The sequence below is a fragment of the Alligator mississippiensis genome, chromosome 3, assembly GCF_030867095.1.
Source record: "Alligator mississippiensis isolate rAllMis1 chromosome 3, rAllMis1, whole genome shotgun sequence".
NCBI classification, from domain to species: Eukaryota; Metazoa; Chordata; order Crocodylia; family Alligatoridae; genus Alligator; species Alligator mississippiensis.
Genome location: NC_081826.1, coordinates 182100684 through 182119361, shown reverse-complemented (window position 1 = coordinate 182119361; position 18678 = coordinate 182100684). Strand labels below are relative to the sequence as shown.

The following is an 18678-nucleotide window of genomic DNA, read 5'->3' as shown; positions in this document are numbered from 1 at the left end:
GCACTGGGAAGAGCTGGGTGCCACCAGCCCCAGCCTGCAGCAGCAGCCTGCTCTTGTCCCATGTGAAGATCCAGGAACGTGCGCCCCTGAGGAATAACCCGGCGCAGTCCCACAGCCTGCAGCACCCCCCCGGCAAGAGCTGCGCTCCCCCAGCCCCGCACCCATTGACAGTTCCCTCCACTTTGCTCCCTGCTGCAGCCCCAGAAGTAGCGGACAGGCTGCACTGCACCCCTGCCCCTTCCCTAGTCCCAGCCTTACTCACTTCCTCCCTCCCTCACTGCCACAGGAAAGTATTATTATTTTTCCCAATTTAAACCAATTTTCTCTCTTTTTTTCCTTTTATCCCAATTTCAACACAGGTTTTATGTTTGGAAAATAAACCCTGAAAAATTCCTGGATTCTTTTTTTTGAAAATAAAAACTGAAAACGCAGAACACTAGCTATACTAAAGAGAGGATAAGACTCTCCCTGTCCCACAGCTGTCAGTCTCTTCACTTCTAGATAGAAGATTTATTTCTCTTGTCACTGAGAGAGAAAAGGGCAATAAATCTGTCAAGCCCAGGTTATAAAATACCTTATTCTCTTTAATCCCATAAAGATAATGTGGGGGGAACAGCCATATCTTTTCCTGCAACTCTGGGGTTGCAATACCCAAACTTACTTTCCAGCACCCACTTTCTTGTTCTATCGTTAGTGTTAATACATCCAAGCTTGCACTACTGATATGACAGTTCTTTTTGGTCTTTTGTCGGCCCAGTTTCTGTAACATCCTCTCGGTTCTATAATATTTCCAAAGCCAACACTCTTCACTCCCATCTCACTGTAAAACTGCACTTCCACCAGCAAAATTCAGACCAGGAATTCTCCCTCATCAGTGTTAACTACCATAGAAATATTTTGTGCAACACTGTGACAGATTAAGGGTGGCAAAAGCACATCCAATCATTACATTAGCACTCCCACTGTTGCCACCATCCCAGCTATTAAATATTAATTGAACTGAATTTGCTTCTTGTAGACAAACCCTAGAATCTTGGCCAAGCTGAAGTCACCTCACTTCAACTCCTATCACTGTCTTTCCTGGCCCTCTAATTCCCAACTTCCCTTCCCTTCCTTCCTGAGTTCAGTGGCCCCAACTGGCTTTCTTTTACTATCACTTCCCTAATCAAATGTACTCACTGTTAAGTCATCAATTCAAGCTTTGGCTTCTCACTATCAAGGCAATGCACCAATCTTGTTTTCTTCCTCCTCCCATTGCATTCTCACTACTCCCACTCTTGCTTACTTCACATCTCCCAAATTTCTCCCTCTTCCCTGTCCATCTCTGCATCTTTTTCTATGAGGATCCATACAATGAGCATTCCTATAAGTGACCTCCCTCTCTTTCATATTACTTTAAAGCTCATACTTCATGTTTATCAACTTCAATTGAAGTATTTCCAATTTAAAGCTAACACAAATCTATGATGAGATGTTTACCTCTAAAAGGCAAAAAAATCAATGCATTCCTGTTACTGTATAAATCAGGGACATCCAAATTCTTAGTGGCCAGGAGCCACAAGGACTGCACCAGCACATTCACACTAGTGAGAGTCCTGGACCCCCAGGCCACATCCTCCTCACTACAGCACACGTGTGTGGCCACTGTACCACATGCATGGGTGGTGTCCTGCTCCACCTCACCAAACTGTGTCGTGTAAGCACACAGCCTAACCTCAGCTTCCTTCCTGCACTGCTGTGTGGGGTCTCCAGGTACTGTGGACTATGCTGCCCTGTCCCCTGGGGAAAGAACAAGAAGTGGAAGTTAGGGAGGTTTGGGGAGTCTAGAGATGTGGCTGCAACAGCAGCCAAAGCAATAAGGGGAGAGGCAGCTGGGTAGGAGCCCGAGGACTGCACACTAACCTCTCATTGACGCCAGGCGACCAGTTGGACAGCCCATGTCTAAATCAAGAATAGCTGAGAATTCTTGATTAACTTACTCTTCTTTTTCAATTCTGGTACAGTAAGGGTGAGGATAGGGGGATAGTTGTATGGACCTTTTTTACTCCCTTCCTTTTAGTCATACTGCTTGCTACTTATTTGTTTCCTCCTCTTCTTTGCAGAGAAACTGTCTTCTGAGCTCATGTGCTGAGATGATAGCATACTAGTTACCAGCTTTTGTGTATATGCCAGTAAGACTGCAAAAAAATAAAAATAAATAAATAAATAAAATTACTGATCCTTAGGGAATCCATTTAAGTTCTCATTCATACCACAAGAGAACAGCAGAGACTCTGTCACTAAGGAGAGTATCCCCAGAATGGATGCAGCCCAAACAACAAGAAATATAGAAAGATAACAGAGATGGAACGGCTGTTCCTAAGTGGCCCGTCTAGTACAGGGCACGACAACAGTCAGAGATACTTTGGAGAAAACAGCATGAATTCCCATCATGGAAAATTTATTTCAAACCCTCTAAATCCAGTCACAATTTAATTAACTCAACAGCAACATATATTTTCTAAGCCTTTGCAAGAAACACAACTTCATTCCCTGAGGACTAAACATCTACAATCCCCTGACTACTACACACAACTCCAAATATGCTGCGCAGCTATGCAGAAGAACTTCAGAGAAAATTAGAAATCATCTACTTCACCTACTCTACTCCAAAAGAGACCAACTCAGGAAGGAAATCGTCATATACTACAACAACTTAAAAGATAGAAATCCATGCCTGTTCCCTGACAATATACAGCAGATACAAAGAGACTACGAAAAACTTTCTACAGCATTCATCCTACATAAAAAGAAGAAATGGGACAAATTACTCCAAGAACAAGCTCCCCAGCCACAAAACAACCATCAGAGGAACAACACCAACACCTTACGACCTTCCAACCTCAGACTTGATGAAACTGAAAGCAGCAACCAACCCACAAATATTATCAATCTCCCCACACACACGCTTACCAAAACTGAAAAATCTGTCCTTTCTAAAGGCCTAAATTTCTGTCCAGAAAAATACCCTAATAAAATACTTCAATGTGGAGAACTAGAAGAATTCTTCCGACGCCTGCGCCTCAAAGAATATTTCCACGACCAAACTGAACCCACTCCCAACAACAACTCATCCTCTGACAACATTCAAGAAAAGATCAATGCCAAAAAACCCCAAAAAACATCAGATTGGACACCTCGCAGTGGACGAAACCCTAACCTTGACCGCTACATTGACTACTTCAGGGAAAGAATGAACAATTAAATAATCAGCAACACGCGCCACCACAACAACCTCTCTCTACCAGAGAAAAAGGCCATAGAATCTCTAAGATCTAACCACCAAATAGTAATAAAACCAGCAGATAAAGGAGGAGCCATAGTCATCCTAAACCATGAGGATTACATAAAGGAAGCCAACAGACAGCTCTCTGACACCACCTACTACAAAGAACTACAAGAAGATCCTACCCCCCTTTTCACCAAAAAACTCAACAATACCATCAAATCATTTCCACCAAGATTACAAGAAAAACTACAGACCTTGATCCCCCCACTACCTAACCCAGGGACTTTTTACATGCTCCCTAAAATCCACAAACAAGGGAACCCTGGCAGACCTATCATATCCAACCATGGGACAATAACTGAAGAAATATCAGGTTTTGTTGAATCCATCCTAAAACCGCTTGTCACCCGCAGAGCAAGTTTTGTCCAAGACACCACAGACTTGCTACGGAAACTTAAAAACATAGACCACCTTCCCAGCAACACACTCCTAGCCACCATGGACGTTACCAACATCCCGCACCAGGATGGCGTCCATGCCTGCCTTACATATCTACAGGAACAAGATTACAACCCAGAATACAGACCCAAAGACATCACTGAGCTTATATACTTCATCCTCACACACAACAATTTCACTTTTAATAATCAACGCTTCCTCCAGATGATGGGAACAGCTATGGGCACTAAAATGGCCCCACGGTATGCCAACCTTTTTATGAGCCACCTGGAAAAAGACTTCCTCAAGAACTGCACCATCAAACCCCTTGCTGTACTTATGATATATCGATGACATCTTCATCATTTGGAGTGAGAACCGGGAATCTCTAACTGAGTTCCACCAGAAATTCAACAGTCACCATCCCTCCATCCGACTTTCTTTAGAATACTCCAGCACCAACATCCCCTTTTTAGACACAATGACCAGTATCCAGAAGGGTAAAATACAGACCACAGTATACAAGAAACCCACAGACCAACACACATATCTGCACAGAACCAGCAATCACCCGAAACACACCAAAAAAGCTGCGATATACAGCCAAGCCCTCAGATACCACCACATCTGTACTGAAGAGAACACCCGGGATTGCCACCTCACCAATCTTAAAAAGGCTTTCACCCAGCAAGGACACTCCTCCAGAGAGGTAGATCGCACGTTTGAAAGAGCCACCTGAATACCACGTGAAGAACTACTGCAGTACAGAAGAAAAACACCCACAAATCGCACACCGCTGGTTATGACGTATCACCCATCCCTTGAACCTGTACGGAAAATCCTCAAAAAATTGCAACCCATATTAGAAAAAGACCCTATTCTTAAAAAGATCTTCCCAGAGCCACCCATCCTAGCCTTCAGACAAGCACCAAACCTCGCCAACCTCATCACCAGAAGCAAACTTCCTCAAGCCCAGAACACACCAAAAGGATCCAGACCGTGCCATGACAAGAAATGCAAAACCTGCCCCCACATCTCCACCACCCCCACTATTACTACACCCCACAACAGAGCCATCAGCATCCCAGGATCTTACAGCTGCACCTCCAGGAATGTAGTATACCTCATCCAATGCACCAAATGCCCTGATGGAAGATATGTAGGAGAGAGCAGACAACAACTGCGCACCAGAATGAACGCACACCGGAAATCCATCAAAGACAGAAACACCCAATTACCAGTGGGGGCACATTTCTCACAGGAGGGCCACTCTCTCTCCAATCTCTCAGTCCCGATCCTCAAGGGAAACTTACACAACACTTCCCAGAGACGAGCCTATGAGCTCCATTTCATCAACCTGCTGGATACTAGAGATCAGGGACTAAACATAGACATTGGATTTTTGATACATTACAATCTGCCTGGCAACTGACTCCCCAGCCCAGCCCAGCCCCTGGCTTCTTTACTTTTCATTCCAGCCAGGAAGAGCACGCAGCAACTGCTGCAGCGTCCTTAGCCTGATGAAGGGTTTTTGAACCCGAAAGCTTGCTTAATAACTATTCTCCAACCATCTGGGTTGGTCTAATAAAAGATATCAAATTCACCCAAGGAAACTTGTCTGCTTATATCCTTAGACCAACACGGCTACAACCTAAACCCCTGCAGACAATATATAATGCTTTCATTTGCTATTTTATTTTTTTCCAATATGAGCTTGATTTTCCTTCTTTGCACCATACATTGTTATCGCTTCCTAGCCTTCTGAAGGCTCAGGACCTTCCTGGAGCAGTTCCTGAAGGACGCCGTCCGAAACAAGTACACCAGCGACCTGAGGGCCAAACCCGACCAGGGCAAAGTCTTCGACATCACCTCGAAGTGGGACTCCAGCAACCACTTCGTGCCCAGCGGGCACTTCATGGACTGGCACTTCCTCCACTGCACCCGCCTCAACTGCCTGCCTCTGAACAGAGCCGACTGTTTCGGCCACCAGGACAAGAAGTGCCGACAGTGAGGGTCCGTGGCAGAGACCCTCCCCCACACGCTGTGCAGCTGCAGGCCACATGCCAGAGCCTGGCAGCTCCGCCACAATGCTGTCCAGAACCGCCTGGTGAGGGCCATCCCGGCCACAGTGGGGGAAATCTCCGTGAACTGCACCATCCCGGGCCGCAAGAGCCAGATGCACCCTGACGTTGTGATCATGAACGAAGAGGCCAAGAAAATCATGATCATGGATGTGACCATCCCCTTTGAGAACCAGTGCCAAGCCTTCACCGACACTCGGGCTCACAAGTGGGAGAAGTATGCCCCACTGGCCGACATCCTGAGGGGCCATGGCTACGACGTGACGTTCAACGCGTTCATCATGGGAATGCTCGGAGCCTGGGACCCCAGCAACGAGAGCTTCCTGCGTGCCTGCTGCGTCTCCCGCCACTATGCTGCCTCATGGTGCCTGACACAATCCGCTGGTCCCGTGACATCTACATGGAGCACATCACAGGCCACTGCCGGTACTATGACCCCACCAGACTGACCACTGCCGGACCGAACTCAGAGGGGACCGCCTAACCCCCCCAATGCACCTGATGGGTTCCACTTCAAGAGGAATCTTCAGCAATGGACCACCCCGCTCCACCCAGAGGACCCCCACGATGAGACTCTGTATGGACTGAGAAACTTTCATCGACCTACTTCCTCCACCACTGCAGACCATTGTACGGGTTTGTGTGCATCTATCTCCTCTCTCTCTCAGCGTCGGGAACCACCTTCTCCCCTCCCCTCCCTGACCCCCAGGGTTAGTTGGCTAACATTGTATTTTTTGTAACCTAGTTGTGTTTCCTTCCCCACCCCTATCCCTCTAACGTTAGTCCCTCATTCGGGGGATTTGTATTTCCCTACTGGCTTTGTCATCTTTTTGGATTCACAATCCTAAACATCTACTAATAAAATTCAATCTGACCCAGATTCCTTTGTATTGATCTGTAGCTAAACAAAATTCATTCCTATGTTTTCAGCTTTATTTCATATGAAACTCTCTCCAAGTGTCAAATATGCTCCACCTCCCTTTAAATCCTTTTTGTTTGCTATATGTTTTGCGACAAGACACAGAAACAGATGCAGTAAGAACATTACCATGACCCTATAATAGCCAAAGTGTTTTATCTACCCTATTTTTCACACACCCTAAATTTTGGGGTTTTTAACCACAACTTCACATTGACCAGAAGTATCCATGAAGCTATATACAATAATATCCAGACTTTTCCCTTCAGCGGTAATAGTTACTTAAGACATCAGAAATCAGTATTTGTTTAAATTATTTCTTCTATTTTAAAGATGTAGTGCTTTGTAACTGTAACATGTGTGAGTGTGAGTGAGAAAGGGCAATTCATGTACTTTGTTATGGTGGACATAAATCATCTAAATCAGTGGTGCTCAACCTGCAGGCCAAATTTGTTGGAACTGGAAGTTGTGGCAATTAATGCTGACACCACTCCTTGGCTGTTAAATTTGTGGACCGACTGGGAGCCCTACAAGACAGATAACACGATCTAGCACACCATGGCTGGAGCCAGCATGCGCCTGGTTTCTCCGCAGGCAGACCCAGCATGCTGACCCCAATGCTGGCTCTGACCAAGAACCAAAACTTCCCACATGATACGACTCACAGACTGGCCCCATGCCACTCATCTGGCCCACCAGGTTAGATGGCTGATGATATCACTGAGGCCAGCAGTGTTCAATTTGCAGATGTTGGTGAAGACAAACGGTAAACTACAGTTATTACAATGAAACAAAACTAAACAGCATAGCATCCTTTCTAGTTAAAGGAACTTATTTTTGCAGAATTTCCTTATAAAGGCACTTAAACAAATTAGTTGCTTCACAAAAAGTATGCTATACTTACATATTTGTGTCAACTTGAATTTTAAGACACTTGTTCAATAACATGCTAATTTTAATGATAAAGTAATTCTATATTTTCCCCCTTATTCCTGTTAGCAACACTGTATAACCAAGACAAGGGAACAAGCAGAATTGTTTTCAGCTTGTGTATCATTAACAGAATTAATCTGATCAGAAAAACAGATTTTTTTTAAATACACCAATGATGATCCATGAATGCGAAAAAAAACACCCAGACCAAAGAAAACACAGACATCTTGCAATTAAAAATTCATTTTACAAGTAGTTTGAGGAAAATGTATATGGATGATGTGCAGAGGTATGTGGATCATCACAAGGGTCCCTACGGAAAACATCAGAAATGAGTTCCAAGCAAAATGATCACAAAAAGTTGGAAGCTGACTTTCTATATCAGTGAGCTGCAAAGAAGCACTCAACTGGACAAAACGTACAGCTTCCTAAAATTGGTATTAGATGTTTTATATTACATTCTTAATTTCTTGCATTTTAGCAAAAGAATCGGTAACATTTCTCCAAATAACCACCTCGAGCACAAAAAGTTTGAAAGGAAGCAGTTGAAATTTTTACTGAGGAAACCATTAGCTGCAACCACTACACATTGTAAACCTGCCAGGAAGAGCTGACTTAATCCCTTTCACCTCTATCAAAAAAGTTCCTTATCTCTTTAGCACACTGCATGACTAAGGTTTACACAAACATGGAGAAAATCATTCCAACCCGCCCTTTCCTGCCCACTTCAACTAATGATGCCATAAATCCAGTATCTGTCTTTTATAATTATAGTCAACATGAATTGTGATGTTATGAACACTGGGTTACAGGATCACCAGATGCCTCAGGCAGGCAAGAAGAAAGTTGCTTGAAAAAAAAAAAAAAAAAGCTCTTTATAGATTGTAAATCAGAAATACTGATGTAGGCTTATTAAAAAACAAATACTTAACAAGTGAACAACAGAATTCCTATGGAACATCCTGAAGAAAGTCGGACATAATCCCTACTGCAAAAGTTTCCTGATCCCCCCTCGAAGAGGTAACTTCCCAGGCTGTCGACAAACTACAGAAGTATGGCTGGCGCACCAATATGTCACCAGTTTGACACTGTCTGAGATCCTGTCAAGCTTCACCTTCACAGTGAACAGTCCTCACTGATGTCAATGGCATGAAGGTCAAGGGGCCAAATTAAGTATGAGTTTGAGTGTGTTTCAGTGTGTGAGTTTCAATAGGAGCATGTCGCCACACAAGGGGACCACTGCTTTGCAAAGCACAGGGAAAGATTTAAAGCAAATACACAGTTATATCAATCAAAACCATCCTGTTCATCCGCACCAGTTTACACCCATGCTTCCCAGCCCACATGAAGCCAGCGTGCTATTCAGTCCCATGCTACACGTGCTCAGAGAAAAACGTGCTGCATTTCCAAGAGGCTACATTCTCAACAAGGGGTGAGCAACTCCCAGCCGGTGGGCCGCACCACCCTGGAGCGCCCCGGGAAGAAGAGGCAATTAACAATGGCGCCCCTCCCCCACTGCCAAATTCCCAAACCCCGGAATGGAGCTGGGCCACACCCCCACCCCCACGTCGCTGGGCCAGGGCCAGGCTGTGCCCTGGGGGCTGGATCGGGCCCCGGACAGAGCAGGACAGGCCCGTGGGCTAAGTAAATATGCGAGAGGGGCGGCGGGGCCGCACTGTACCCAAGTGGGTCCGGTCGCAGCTGATTCCGGAGAGCGGCAGCCGACTGACGCGCGGCAAGACCCACCGCGGAGCAGGCGCAGATCCCCGCCCCGGCAGGGGGCAGCCTGCTCCACGCCCCCAGCACCGACATCCCCCTTGCCCTGGCCCAGGGCGGGACCAGGGAGCCTAGCCCCGCCTCGCCCCCTGCCCGGCCAGGTGCCTCAGTGTGCGCATGCCCCCCAGTGGTCGCGTCCTGCGGTGGGGCGACGCCCAGCAGAGGCTGCGCCGATTCCAGCCTCGCGCAGGACGCAATCACCGCGCAGTCCGGGTGAAATCACGCCCCACCACCCCGAGCCCCGCCTCCCCCTTCCCTCCGCGCCCCCCCCCGACTGACCGTTGGGCGGCGCGAGCCCCCTCCGGAGCCGCGCGCGCTCCAGCTCGCCCGACGCGCTGCAGCCAAAGGGGGCCGCCTTCCGCTTCCGTAGTACTGCTGCGCTTGCGCCGGGGGTGTGTGCCGGGCGCGCTCCAGCCTCCCCCGCCCGGGCGCGAGGGGGGGTGAAGTGCTGCGGGCCACAGGTGGGGGGTGTTTGGGGCAGCCCCTGGGAGGTCGACTCTTAGCTGGGTTGCCCCGAGAGTCTTTCGAGACGGTGCTGTTAGGTGCACCCCTCCATGCCCTTCACAGCAGAAACTCAGGGATTTCGACTAGCGCTCCCCGTGGCACTAAAGCCTCGCTGCCCACCACGGGCACCCTATTTCGCTTGCCTCAGATGAATGGCTCCGTGATTTTTCCACAGTCAAAAAACGAGCTGAAGTGGAGCGCTGGCAGGTTCGGAGGGGCCTTGAGTCTCATTTAGGCACCTTGGGTGCATCTACGCATGGCCATATGGCGCCATGCTTTAGTATTTCCTTTTGGAAGTACTAAAGTACTATGCAGTAATGGCCTGTACTGTGCCATGCACATGGCATATGGTTAGATGTGGCAGCTACATCGCTATAGCAGCATATTAAAACGGGAGCATGCCACTACACCGACGTAGCTGCCGATAAGGTGTAGACCAACATTACCTCTATGTTACCGTAGCACACTGTACAGCGATGTAGCAATGAGCTTTGTCGTCGTAGGGAAATGTAGCGTACTGCTCAAGTCCAAAAAGTTCGAGAACCTTTGACCCTTTGAAAAGCAGGGGTGCAGGGGGTTAAGGGCTATCGCCACCTGCAACACGACATTTTTCTCCAGTTAAAACTAAGCTACAAGCTTTGCTAGTACTCTAGGGGCCTAGGGCTGTATTAGTTTAAAATTGAAGCAAAAAGCAAATAGAACTTCAGTGGAATGAACGACCAACCATTTGCGGGGCTGTGAAATAGGAGCTTCGTTACCAGAAGCAGCAAACAGGCAGCAGAATGGCAGAACAAAGGCTAGCTTGACTTGTGGAACACCAAGACTATTAAAAAGGAGAGAAGGTTGGTAACCCCTATGGAACAGAGAGTTTAGAAGGGGTCAGGTAGACGATAATGAGTCACAAAGTCAGTTGGCTTCCTCAGCACTGTCTGACTAGAAGTGCTGCTTCCAGGCAGTTGGTTTTAAACTTCAGCTGGAGCAGGAATCAAAGGGGGGTAGAAGTGCACTAGTAACTAGTGAATGCCACCCACAGATTCCTCCTGCCTATGACAATCTCCAAACCTCCCATACTGCTAGTCACAACCTTGCCAACCTGAGGAGTCAAGTTCCCCCCTCTCCCAAAACATCCTGAGACAGATTTTGCAAATAACATGACTTGGGTGCTTTTTTTTAAACTTTCATTGGCCCCAGACCTGTTCTGGCAGAGTCCTGTGGACGTCAAGCTTTTATGGGCCCTTGCGAGAGCTGAAAGCTTCTTAATTAAAGCTGATAGAATTACTGGTAACTGCCAGAAGCTAGGGCCTTAAGGAAAACACCAAATATGGTGAGATTTTTTTTAAATCACAGGAGACATCACTCCTACATGTGACTCAACAAAGCATGCTAAATTGGTATATGCCACCTACATGCTGTCAGGAAATGTCCTCTTTCCTGGATACCCCTGCCTACAATTACCCTGTTTCTCCTTGAAGAAGGAAAACTAGTTTGTCCACAGATAATTGTTAATTGAGTTATTTAGTTCTTAAGTTGTACACCTCCATCTGCCAGTGATAGAGACTTTACAGAGGTCATGGATAGATACAATCAGGGCTTAAGGTGAGAAAAAAATCTGAACAAACAGCTGAATAATTACCAGCTTTGGGCTTTCAACACAAAAGATATTGCACAATGAGCTAGGAGCTAGGATGTTGTATGCTTTTGTGTGAGACAGCTTACTCTAAAAGTGCTACTATCACACTAGATAGGGTCTGCCTAGAGAATTAGGGTTCAATAGCTAGTAAATTTACACCCTACCTTGTACTTCCCCATGTAGACAAGCCTTTATTTCAACCTCAGTTCACACACTGGTGAATTGTTGTTTCTACCCACATCCTCTCCCTAGTTCCCACATTTTGTTCAGTTTACAGACCAAAAGATGACTTCTTTAACTGCTACAGCTGCATAATTAATCTGGAAAACAAGCTCGTGATTATTATCGTTAGTGGTTGTTACTAGTGTAACATAATCAGTATATGCGCGGGTCTTATTACAAACACGTAGTAAATGCGTCCTTCCCTCAGAAGCTTACAATCAGAGACTGCCAGCTTAACAGAAGTCAGTGGTTTGAAGCTGATGCAGAAGTCCAGAAGGCATCTAGACCTGTTCATAATAAGCAAGTGTATAGTGTGGTAATACAGACTGAGCTGACAATTTCCTGGTGCTGAGGTGGAATAGAATGGAGCTTGTTCTTCCACAGCTATATCAGTCCTGGACTGCAAACAGGAGTAAAAATATGTTACATAAACAATAAAATCAATGTCTCATGCACATTGGGAATATACAAGTGAGCCAGCTCTATATTGTCACCTCTGTGATCACTTTGAAATGAGCCTTATTCACAGAAATGGGAGGCAATGAGAGAAGCAGAAAAACTAGGGAGACATCTTTCGGATTCTACTGCTTAATCCTTTGTGTTTAATACATCCTAATTTAAATCCTAATTGAAGCTTCTTTTGGCCCAATATTCAGTGATAATGCTGAACATTTGTACACATCCACCAGTCAGTAAGCCATGTCCATCTCTCTCCTGTCACCCTGGTAATGTCCCCTTTGGTAATTTAACAGCAAGATGGTAGCTCTGTAGGTGCAGCAAGTGCCTCACTCTCAGTTCTAGGCCAGCATGTTCAATTCACCAGGCTCAAAGAATTCTATTGTATATCTGTGGGAACAATTTTTATTTTTACAAGTTAAATTTGGGGATTAGCAATGGCTAATTGCCACAGGCAGCTTGATAATGGACAGCAGTTTCAGATTCCCAGCTGGGAATCATGCCTTGAGCACCCCTCGCTGATGCATATATATGATCTCTTGGCTATCTAGAATCGTCCCATCTGTTTGAGTGGCATGATTCCCATTCTAAATTGGTCTGACTTTTGCCCTCCAGATTTCTTCCCACATAATAATGGGTGAAATGGGCAGCCTGAAGAGTAATGCAATGTTCATCTCTTCTACAGCAATTTCCTCCTTAACGTTACTAAAACACCTCCTAATACTTGATCATGATTGTTGCCATGTATGTGCCAAAAAGAATATCTGAGAGGTAATGGTGACAGAATTCAGAGAGATTTTAAGCTTTCACCCAAACTTAATTGAAGGATAAAGATGACCATTCATCCTGATTTATTGAGGTTCATCTGTCACATTATTTGGGATTTTTATAGTGCTCATGGTTAACCTACTATAGGCTGGAAGTATTCCTACTTAGCATTTGGGAATGTTCAGATGAGTGAATATAACAGGTCTCAATAACAGTAGAATAACTCTATACCAAAAAGAGCAACCTATGCATTTCCTGGAGAGCAGGCAGCAGTGAAAAGGATCTGATTTACTGAACAACACTGGCTGAATAGCTGCTGGATACAAGTGTGAAAATGGGCTTAAAAATAGCCCCATAAGAAGGGGCTAATATGTGAGTCTCTTTTTGTACAGATGAGGCATGGCTGAGGGTGTGTGGGACCAATTTATTGACATGAAGAGAAAAGCGAACATGCAAAATTACTCAAGGAGAATAAAGTTAAAAAAAAGAGAGAACTTAGGAAATATAAAAGAAAAACACATTAAAGAGAGGGAGTGTTAGGCAAACAGAAGAAGATTGCCTCACCAAGGAAAAGGCCATCCAAAGTTAGTGAAAATATGCACGCACATGGATGCACACATACACACACACTTATACTAATGCCTTTTCTTTAGCTAACGCTGAACTGCCTGTTGAACTATTGTTCTACTCCAAAAATCTCTACATAAAATGGCTTGTTCACTTTAGATCTGCAGAACAAGGAAGTTTGGGAGAGTGAGCAGTAGTCTGTTCAGACTTACATATCAACAGAACTGCAGCTAAAGGTGTGGACACACAACACAATCAGTACAGAGTAATTTACCCCAGATTATACTCCAAGGCAAATTTACTCCAAAGGGGCTGGCACAAATTAGCTGCCTGCAACAGGTCCTATAACTGTGCCTAGCCACTACATAAAAGAAGAGCTAGTTTGCATTAAACAAACAGCTACCCTGGGATAAAATTGACTATGGGAGTAGGGAAACACCACCTTCCACTTGGTCAGTTTCTCATGTAGTGGAGTTACATTTTTCAAGGAGCAACTTCACCTTGTATTTGAGTGATTGACTGTGTAGTAGGCCTGTGCATCATGTATCTGCTCCACTTTTAATACATAGTGGCCATGTCTACATGAGACACTGACTGTGCAGTTGTTACTGCGCAGTCATTTAGTACTTGTATACTCAAGTACTAAATAGCTGTACCAGTCACTGCTCAGTAGGGTCCCCACATGGCTTCTTGGTGACACTGCTGTAGCTTGTTACTAATGCACAGTAATGTCGCATCATGGTTTGTTCCATGCGACACTATTGCACTGTAGTAATGAGCTACTGCACAGTAGGCATCTCCTGTAGACATGGCCAGTAAAGTCAGTTTATCTTCCAGTAGAATTATTCTTTTTGCACCCTTGGTTCTCATTGTGTAATATTTGGTGATAATGCATGAGCCTGCTTGACTTGCCATTTCGAAACTGAGTTTCCAGGGATCAGAGTTAGGAAACCCTCAAGGTTTGGACTTAAAAAGTAAGTGGGTTTGACATGGAGCCACTGAGAGAAAACAGAAAGATATAGAACCTCACAATACCATTTCTTACTAAATCCCTCTTTAGATTAGCATACCTAAAAATAATATTGGCCTTACTTAAGTATGGTCCCCTGCTCATTTGTAAGTATGCAACATACAGCATGAGTTAGGCCATCAAAGTATTTTGGAATATATATGGAAAGCCTGCAAAGCAGAAACAGCTCTATTCCTTTGGCTCCTGAACAGTGCACAACAGTGTAGAACCCTTCTTGGAGTTTCCTAATGTCTGTGTTGTGTTGTTGTTGTTTCTAAATTACCACAGGAGCCACCAGCTGTCATCATAAAAATTTTATTGTCACTCTGTAAATATTAAATCAGCATGCTAAAACCCTGCCATGTGCAGTAGCAGCTGATGCTCTCTTATGGAGAGCACATGGAAAAGAGAAGTTTGCACTATGACTCCCATGATTCTTGCTGCTTACAAGTCCCCTGCTTCAGGAGGATGTGTTCCAATATTAATTTTGTGCCCCATCATGCTCCACAATCCATGTGCAGAAGGAACTGTGCACAGGCATTGTCTGGACACAGCAATCAGCTACCTTCACAGAACACCAGACTCCTCTTCCTGGATCTACATTCTTACATTCTGTGTGAAATTCGGAATAACCGTTTCTCGTTTGGGACACCACAGCCCACTAACCACATCTCAGGTTTCTCTGCAAACCTCTTTAACATCCATAATTGATAATCAGTAACTACAAATCAGGGGACAAATTCTTCCTGAAACCACCGGCCACATTCAGTATGTAAATTCTTGATGTATGAAGCCCTGCCATACTGATGTTATGTGTTAGAAATGGAGCTTGACTTCTTTGTTGCTCTGAAGACCTGTCAGTCACTACAGCATATGATGTCACAGACTGACATATGGATGATGATTTAACAATGGAGAATCTGGAGATGAAGCAAAGAAAGGAGCCATCTCGATCGCTTCTCCCTTTCCCTGGCCCCATAGCTATGCACGTGGGTGAAGTAAAGAAGAGAAATCCTCCTATAACAGAGCATGCAGCTCATCAGCTGCCTCTTGGAGGGTGCCCTGAAGCTCTACTGTTCCCCTTTGGCCTAGCAGAGTCATTAGGGGTGGCTAAGCCAAGCCAGCCAATAGCCTCAGTTTGCCAGGTTAATTCCCTGCCAAGGACTCAAAGGCAACTCAGAGACGCATTGCCAGTTGGTCTGTAATTAAGGACAGCTGAGCCTTTGCAGACCCAACAATTTTGAAGCATGTATAAAGTGCTCAAGAGGGTGTGAGTTTAAGATAACTGAAGGCCAGAGCATGGTGCTTAGAGATTCATATAGGTGCTGACTCATATTTTGTCTCAACTTACTTTATCTTGTCATTAGCCTGGCTTGCAAGGTATTTGCTACAGAATTGTCTCTTACTTCGTATGTGCAGTAATGGAAATCTAATCCCTGCTCCTGTAATCATTCTGAAGATAACAATGCTTGTCATGATGATGCCAGTTTTAACTGAACCAAAATTGTGCAGCAAAACCTATATGTGACAATGATTTTGTGTTCAAATGTAAACCTGTGCTGTCCTTTTCCTTCATTATTCTACCATTAGTCCAGTTACAGTCCTCTTCCCCACACCCGATTTCCTTCCTTTGTGAGGCTAGGATAAAAGTGGTTGTGATATCAACCGATCATAACTGTTCTGGACAAAGTACTGAGTGGGCGCATCTATATGAGATGCTTGGCAATGTAGCATCAGTAGGCATGAACCGTGATACTGCCACTACTCTGCAGTAGGGTCAGAAATTACCCATGCGCCACTAGGACTGTGCAGTGCAGATGCAAGTAGTAAATGGCTGCTCAGTACCAACTGCATAGTGGGGTGCACATGTAGATGTGCCAAGTACAGCACAAAATATCAGATAGATGTTAAAGATCTTACTGACCTTTATACCTAGGTAGAACTGAGGTACAGAACTATACAGCTGTGTTCAACTTAATTAATTGTTTAATATAATTAAAATTATCAATTAAGAAAATAGTCCCCCCATAAGATACAGTTTATGGAGGCAATTAGATTAAGCAGCAGTTGTTTCAGTTATTTATTTTCTAGTTGTATTGCAGAAACAGCAGTTCAGTCAGCAAGCATCAAAGTAAAAAAAAAAAAAAAAAGAAAAAGGAGAATCCTCTGAAAGGGTCAGATGCAACTATACTGCAGTCTCTAGAGGCTATATATTACTTTCACTGATTAAGTCTGCAGTACAGATACTTTACTGGCACATGAACACCTGTGTAGTATGCCAGCAAAAAAGGCTCTCCTTTCCTTGTGTAGATGTACTTGCACTGGCAAAACTATCGTTACAGTAAAACCACCACTCAAAAGCAAAGTGAGCTACAATATAAAAGTACCCTATTGTTTTGCTGCTACAGATGCATCTACACTGGAGTCTTCTGTTGGTACAGCTGTGTTGGTGAGGGATAATATTTCTTCACATTCCTGACCATTAGAGCTATTTGTCAGGAGTTTATAATGTAGAGATGCCCGCAAAGCAAATTCCTGTTAATGTCTGGGCACAACTTGCTCCTAATATGGAGTTTTGCAGGACTCTGAAATCTGATCCAATTAACACATTCTTGCAATTGCAGATTACAGTGCTAATTACATGCAACTGATCATTGCTGGGTTAATTAAACATTCATCCAAAAAACTACAGCACTAATCTAATTAGCAATTACTACAGCTGTCATTACCTCTTTGCAACCAAATGGTGCAAATTCACACTATAGACCCAATCCTGAAAAGTCCCTGCATGAAAATGACCCCTGACTTCAATGGCACCTCTTCACACACAAGATTTTACTCTAGGGCCCAAGAAGAAAGCAAATCCTCAGCAAAACCAGCCCCAGGTGTTACATTAAGATTTCAAGAATATATGCATGTCTCTTTCTTCCCCCTCTCCCATTCAACTCCCCCCCAACTCACAAGTTTGGCTTAAGCAAGAGAATAAAAGAATCATGTTGAGGTTTTCTTTATTTGCCTTCTGGTTTTGAGCCTTTCTGGTGCCTTCATGCTTTTCTCTGCAGCCATGAGGACTTTTTAATTAAAATAAAATCTCCAGCCAATTGCACAATTCAGGAACTGGGGCTTTAAGAAAAACACGTTAGTGGAAGAGTCACAGTAACATTATGAAAGTTGGCCACATGCTGCCAGTGGTTTGGTAGTTCTTTTTTTCTTCCAGATTTTGGTTTAACAGAAGCAAGGGGAGGGATGTTTGGGAATATTGGTGCTGTGAATTTTGAGAGAATTTTTTTCCTCATCTGCTTTGTTATAAATGAGCACAGGGAGTTCAAAGTGTGCAGAGAAGTTAACTATGTAACTGTCACATAAAGTTCAGTATTGTATTACAGGGAAGCAGGACCAATGACAGAATTTAGAATTGGGCACTCACACAAAATTCTATAGAGAAAGCTACATGGAAACAAACAAAGCAAAGCACAGACCCTATGTTATTTCATGCTGTAGGAAAGCATTTCTTCTTTCTATCATAACCCATGCCTATTAAAGCTCACAGATGAAGCCTTGGAGAGAACCATGGATAGTGAGAGACTTTTGACAGCCTGCCCCAATGAGGTTATCCCTGAGCAAAGTTGGTAGTCACATTATGAAGCTCAAAAGTGAAGTATTAAATAAGAAATTTATTAGATGCAACACTTTCTAATAAAGGGATAATGAACCGTTTAAACTCTAGGGATTGTTATCTATGGTACACGCAGCCTATTCATGATTGGCTTAATGCCCTTTATACACTATACTGGTGTAAAAGAGGAGGTGGCAAGAGTTGCAGGCCCTGCTTACTTTTTAATCGCTACTGTGTAAACTGCCTCTTTAAAAACAATTTGTGTATTCAGAAGCATAATTATATATTAATGCCCAAGTCCCTTGCTTTATGAATAGGGACCTACTTCAGTTTCAGTTTTGTGGATTCCATGGAAATCTCAAAATCCAGGATTGTCCACAAAATCTGCTAAATCAAAAAACCAAACACCCAAAACCTTAATAAAAATAAAGTCCTGGCTTCCCAGTGGTAGCCAGCAGTCCTTACTGCTGGGAGGGGAAGGCACTGGCTGG

The 18678-nt window shown here is 44.4% G+C and overlaps 1 protein-coding gene across 3 annotated transcripts in view; it reads right to left on the bottom strand.

Annotated features, from left to right (window-relative positions):
- ZDHHC21 (zinc finger DHHC-type palmitoyltransferase 21) overlaps nt 1–9819 on the bottom strand; it is a 109716-nt gene extending 99897 nt beyond the window's left edge. Inside the window, exon 1 of one of the 3 annotated variants that reach the window (XM_019483839.2) lies at nt 9695–9819. The gene's annotated coding sequence lies outside the window, so the exon portion shown is untranslated. Of the gene's footprint in view, nt 1–9320; nt 9448–9694 lie in introns of those variants that run through there. The other 2 variants (XM_019483838.2, XM_019483841.2) reach the window with 2 other exon arrangements.
- Nucleotides 9820–18678: the final 8859 nt, after the last annotated feature.